Source organism: Cicer arietinum, chromosome 3, assembly GCF_000331145.2.
Source record: "Cicer arietinum cultivar CDC Frontier isolate Library 1 chromosome 3, Cicar.CDCFrontier_v2.0, whole genome shotgun sequence".
Lineage (NCBI taxonomy): Eukaryota > Viridiplantae > Streptophyta > Magnoliopsida > Fabales > Fabaceae > Cicer > Cicer arietinum.
The window spans coordinates 26339061-26345281 of record NC_021162.2 but is presented as its reverse complement, the minus strand read 5'-3'; positions in this window follow the sequence as shown (position 1 = coordinate 26345281).

Below are 6221 nucleotides of genomic sequence, written 5' to 3'. Positions count from 1 at the left end.
GATATAAAAAGGAAAGAAAGAAAAGGAAAGAAAGGAAAAACAAGGGAAAGAAAAACAAAGGAGAGAAAAGAACATTTTTCCATCTTCTTCCGTGAGAAAGATCAAGTTCCCAACTCCTTCCTCCTTCTCGGATTCGAAAACGGAGTTAAGGATTTCAAAACTGTCAAACACAAACCTCCCCGTTTCATCTAGATCCAAGCTTCGTTTCGCGAAGAGATAGAAGGGAAAGTTTCTCACTACCACGCTACGGTGCTTGGGAACCAACTTTGGAAGCGGCGTTGCGAGCGGAGATTTTACCAGATTTACTCGTGGGACCGTAATCGAACGTTAAAGCTAACGAAAAGGTAAGGGCTCCTTCCAAACTTCTAGTTTGCATTTAGGGACTTATTTGTGGTTGTGTGGAAAGGAATTTGTTAGGGTTGAAGTGTTGATTTGGGGGAAAATGAATCTAAGGCTTTATGGGTAAAATCTTAGAGTTAGGTTTTGGTTATATTGATGAATGTTTCGTGGAAAATGAATTTAAACTCATTTATGTATGATTTTGAGTAAATGAAACTTGTTGTGTTTGAGTGGCGGATTGTGTTTATTTGTGTTCGTTGTATTTGACGTTCTCTTAATTAATACTGATGAAATTTGTTGTGTGTATGGTTGGATTCTGTGGAGAAATGAATTGATGTGTTTTGGTGTGAGTTGTGGATTGGATCTGATAATAGATTTGAGTTTGTTTTGTGTGGAATTTGAAAACCATTAGAGTTAAACGAGTATTAAGAATGGAGAATCTCTTAATGTCTACGTTTACTTAATGTTGGCGTGAAAACCATTAGAGTTAAACGAGTATTAAAAATGGGGAATCTTTTAATATCTCGGTTTACTTAATATTGTTTTGGAAAATCGTTTAAGTTAAATGAGTATTAAGAATGAGGAATCTCTTAATGTCTTGTTTACTTAATGTTTGTTTTGGAAAATCGTTTAAGTTAAATGAGTATTAAGAATGAGGAATCTCTTAATGTCTTGTTTACTTAATGTTTGTTTTGGAAAATCGTTTAAGTTAAATGAGTATTAAGAATGAGGAATCTCTTAATGTCTTGTTTACTTAATGTTTGTTTTGGAAAATCGTTTAAGTTAAATGAGTATTAAGAATGAGGAATCTCTTAATGTCTTGTTTACTTAATGTTTGTTTTGGAAAATCGTTTAAGTTAAATGAGTATTAAGAATGAGGAATCTCTTAATGTCTTGTTTACTTAATGTTTGTTTTGGAAAATCGTTTATGTTAAATGAGTATTAAGAATGTGGAATCTCTTAATGTCTTGTTTACTTAATGTTGTTTTGAAAATCATTTAAGTTAAAAGAGTATTAAGAATGGGGAATCTCTTAATATTTCTGTTTACTTAAAGTTTGTGTTGAAAATCGTTTAAGTCAAAAGAGTATTAAGAATGGGGAATCTCTTAATATTTCTGTTTACTTAAAGTTTGTGTTGAAAATCGTTTAAGTCAAAAGAGTATTAAGAATGGGGAATCTCTTAATATTTCTGTTTGCTTAATGTTTGTTGTGAAAATCGTTTAAGTCAAATCAGTATTAAAAATGGGGAATCTTTTAATATCTGCATTTGCTTAACGATTGTTGTGAATGAAGTCTGTGTATGCTCATGCATTTCATTTTGGTAAATCGTGCTGACCCGTGATAGGTGGCACCTCGGTAAACAGTACTGACCCGTGATAGGTGGTACGTTTACGATTTACGTTTTTGGTAAATTGTGCTGACCCGTGATAGGTGACACCTTGGTAAATAGTACTTTGGCCTGTGATAGGCGGTACATTTACAATTTACGTTGTTTTAGTAAACCGTGCAAACCCGTGATAGGTGGCACCTCGGTAATTGGTACTTTGGCCTGCGATAGGCGGTACAATTATGATTTACGGCCCTTCGAGGAGGGTTTTGGTTTGGAATTCCGAGTCCATGCATTTTGGCATATACGCATTGCATTAGGGTGCCTGGCACGCGAGTCATGTTTGATTTGAGTTTATGATTGAGTGATTCGAATTTTGATTTATCGTGATAACTGAGATGAAGGTGTTAAGTGCTATGTGTTGTGTATTGTGTGTGAGTATGATGGTTATCGAACCTTCGTGTGTCGTAGTAATCGCGTAGGAATTGCTAAGTGTTAGGTTGTGGACTTGATTAGGAATGACTTAGGTTAATTCATGAATTTTTGGAAAACTGATCAGGGAAATCGATTTCCCAATCGATTGGATGAAAGACAGGGGCTTGGCCAAATGAACAAAATCGATTAGCCAATCGATTTCGAAATCAATTTTCAAAGGAATCAGTTAAGAAATCGATTGCCCAATCGATTAGGCCTTAAGTCAGGGGCTCAGGAACCAATCAATCGATTTACCAATCGATTGAATTCAGCCCAGGATTCTGTTTTCATTAAGAATCCCTCACCAAATCGATTAGGAAATCGATTGGCTCGAAACCAGGGGCTCAGGAACCAATCAATCGATTTACCAATCGATTGAATTCAGCCCAGGATTCTGTTTTCATTAAAAATCTTCACCCCAATCGATTGCCCAATCGATTGGCTCAGTGAAAATCCTCATTTTTAGTTGTATGATTAATTGCTCATGAATCTATCCATGTTTTGTTTTATCATGTGTTAATTAGGAGATCGAGAACTGCATTTTACCTTCATTTTCATTGGCAATGTAATGTATGAACTTTTCGCACATTGAAAATCCTGTTAAGGTGCATGCTTAGTTAAAAAGTTGTTTTGAGCATTCAAAAACTTAATTGCTATGTGTTATCTGTTATTTTCTGGTTGGTGACCCTTTACACTATTGTGGAAATCTGGGCTTTGCCCTCAGATGAGAGTCAGGACGGCCCCCAATCGATTGAATTAAGCCCATAATTCAAATTTCACTAAAAACCTTCAAGAAATCGATTGGCTTAGTAGAAATTCTTATTTTGAGTTAGATAACAGATTGCTCATTGATTTATCAATGTCTTGGTTAGTTATATAGTACTTGATGGATTGAGAACCTTATTTTGTTTTTATTGTTATTTGGCATGTGTCATATGAACTTTTAGCATGTGGAAAACCCTTTTAAGTTGCATGATAAGTTGAAAGGTTATTTTGTGCATGTAAAAACTTAAATGTTATGTGTTACTTGTTAATTTCGGTTGGTGACCCTTTACAACTATTGTGGAAATCTGGGCTTTGCCCTCAGATGAGAGCCAGGACGATCCTACCGGTTCGTACCCTACGGATGGGAATGTAGATGGGATTGCTTGACTGGAGCTATGTTAGGAGGATCTCACGGGGCGCATGGAGATCACTCAAGGTGTATAGCTATAGTTTTTTTTTTAGGAATGATCAGATTAGGATGACATAGAGGGAACAGATGTTTTTTGGATTACGTTATTTTGAACTGGAAAACTGTACCTTTACTAATATTGTCAGTATGACATCTTAGTTGAATGGGTTCCATGTATCATCTGTTGTTGTGTAAATACTTTGGATTCATATATTTTGAGAAACTTTTCCGCTGCTTGTAAATTATAATGACTCAATTATTTATCCAAAGGTATTTCCTTATTTATTTTTCTGTTTTATTTTAATTTCTTTTGAAAAAAAAATACACCCTCGCTTTGAAAAACGGGGTGTTACAGACCACATATGTAATTTAGCCCATTTTTAATTAAGGACTTGGGATTCAATTATTATGGATTTAGTATCTCACTAAGATATTTATAATTATTGTGGACGAATTTAGTATATCCTTTAAAGGCATGCATATGTTTTTCATAATAATAATAAATAAATAAAGGATTATAAGTAAAACTTTTGTGAAAATTAAAAGTGAAAGTTCTAACTCAAGATATATAATTGTTTTCATGTTTTATACATACTTATGAAAGAAAGTTCTAACTCAAGATATATAATTGTTTTCACTGAGATATTTTTATCTCACACCATTTATTGTTTTATTTAGCAGCTGGAGGAACTTGAGAAATGAATTTGACATCAGAAGATCAGTTCCGAACTTGTGGAATTAAAATTTGATGTTTTATTTTATTTTATGATTAAATCAAACGATCGTAATTTATTTTCAAGATATAATATTTTATGAATCTACTAAACAAGTTGTAAACTATATTTATGAATGTAGTTTCAGTTATGGTTGTGATTCTAATTTATTTTTCATTATTAGTTACCTCTGTTTTATTAAGGTGTACGATCCAATTGTCATATTCTAGACAACTGACAATAGGTCTTACATGTTATACATTATTCCTCTAACTTTTACTGAATTAAAGGTTTTTAGTTGCTTGGCATATGCTGCTATTTTAACTAATGCTCCCACCAAATTAGACCCCCCGTGCAAGACAATGCATTTTCTTGGGTCTTAAGATTGGCGAAAAGGTTATATTTGATTTGATTTACATACTCGTGCTACCTTTATCTCTATAAATGTTATCTTTTATTAATTTGTTTTTCCTTATCCTCAAAATAATGTTTCTGCCATTGTTTTAGATCAAGACACTAACATTTATGATATCCTTATTTTTGATAATTCTGTTGTGATGAATCCCCTGCCCCATAATTTCAATTATGCTACCACTATGCATCCTAATGATTGTCATGTTGTACCATCTTCTCATGATTCTTCTTGCATAAATGATTCTATTATTCGTCATACTAATTTTGACAGTGTATCTTTAAGAAGATCTAATAGGCATCGTCACCCCCTACATACTTACATGATTTTCAATGTAATGTTTTGCATCATGATAATATTCCCCCATTACGTTCCTTATTTATTGTATTATCTATTCATAAATTTTCTCCATCTCACTTGAAGTACGACAATGCTATCATTGTTAGTCATCAGCCATCTCATTATAAATATGTTATTAAACATGATGTATAGATTAAAGCCATGAAGGCTGAAATAGATGCTTTAAATAAAAACAATGCTTGGGTGATAACTGAGTTACCACAAGGCAAAAAGCCCATTGGTAGCAAATGGGTATATAAAATCAAACACAAATATGATGGCAGCATTGAAAGGTATAAGGCTAGATTAGTTGCCAATGGTTTTAATCAAATTGAAGGTATAGACTATTTTGACACTTATTCTCTAGTTTCAAACTAACCTCTATAAGACTACTACTTGCCTTAGCCTCTTCTAATAATTGGTTTTTACATCAATTAGATGTGCATAATGTTTTCTTACATGGGGACTTGGAGGAGGAGGTTTATATGAACCTATCAGTGAGTATGTCCAATACTCATCCAAACCATGTATGTAAACTTTTAAAATCACTTTATGGACTTAAACAATCTAGTAGACAACGGTTTGCTAAATTGTCCACTGCCTTACTTTCTAAAGGATATATTCAATCTTCATCAGATAACTATTTATTCATTAAAAGAGTTCACCAATCTTTTAATGCTCTCCTTATTTATGTTGATGATGTTATTATTGCAGATAATGAATCAAAGAATGCACATATATTAAATTATTCATCAACTCCAAATTCAAGATAAAGGACTTACGGGACTTGAAGTATTTCCTTGGTTTGGAAATATTAAGATCAAGGCTCGGAATCCACATTTGCCAACACAAATATGTACTAGATCTGCTGCACCATGTTGGCTTGTTCGCCTGTAAACCAGCATCTACACCTATTTTAAAGGGCACTAGACTTACTTCCACTACTGGAACCCCCTTTCAGATCTTTCTCTGTATCGACGACTAGTGGGACAACTCATATACCTTACAAACACAAGACCATATATTAGTTTTTTAGTTCAACAATTAAGCCAACATATGTGTTCCCCAACTGACACTCACCTTGAAGTTGCCATACATGTACTCGAATATCTCAAATCATCACATGCGAATGGTATTTTCTTGTCTACCTCTTCTTGCATTCAGCTCAAAGCATTCTCTGATTCTAACTGCGCCACATGTCCAAAAACTCGTAAATCTATCAGTGGATATTATGTCTTTCTTCGTGATTCTTTAATATCTTGGAAGTCCAAGAAACAAGTAACAATTTCTAGAAGTTCTTCAGAAGTAGAGTACCGGGCCATGGCCTAAGTTGTATGTGAAATATAGCGGTTGACTTTTCATATATAAATAACTTGTATTGAATCATTATTATTCTTAATGAAAAAAGACGTAATTCAGTAATCTACTGTGTGTTTATCATAA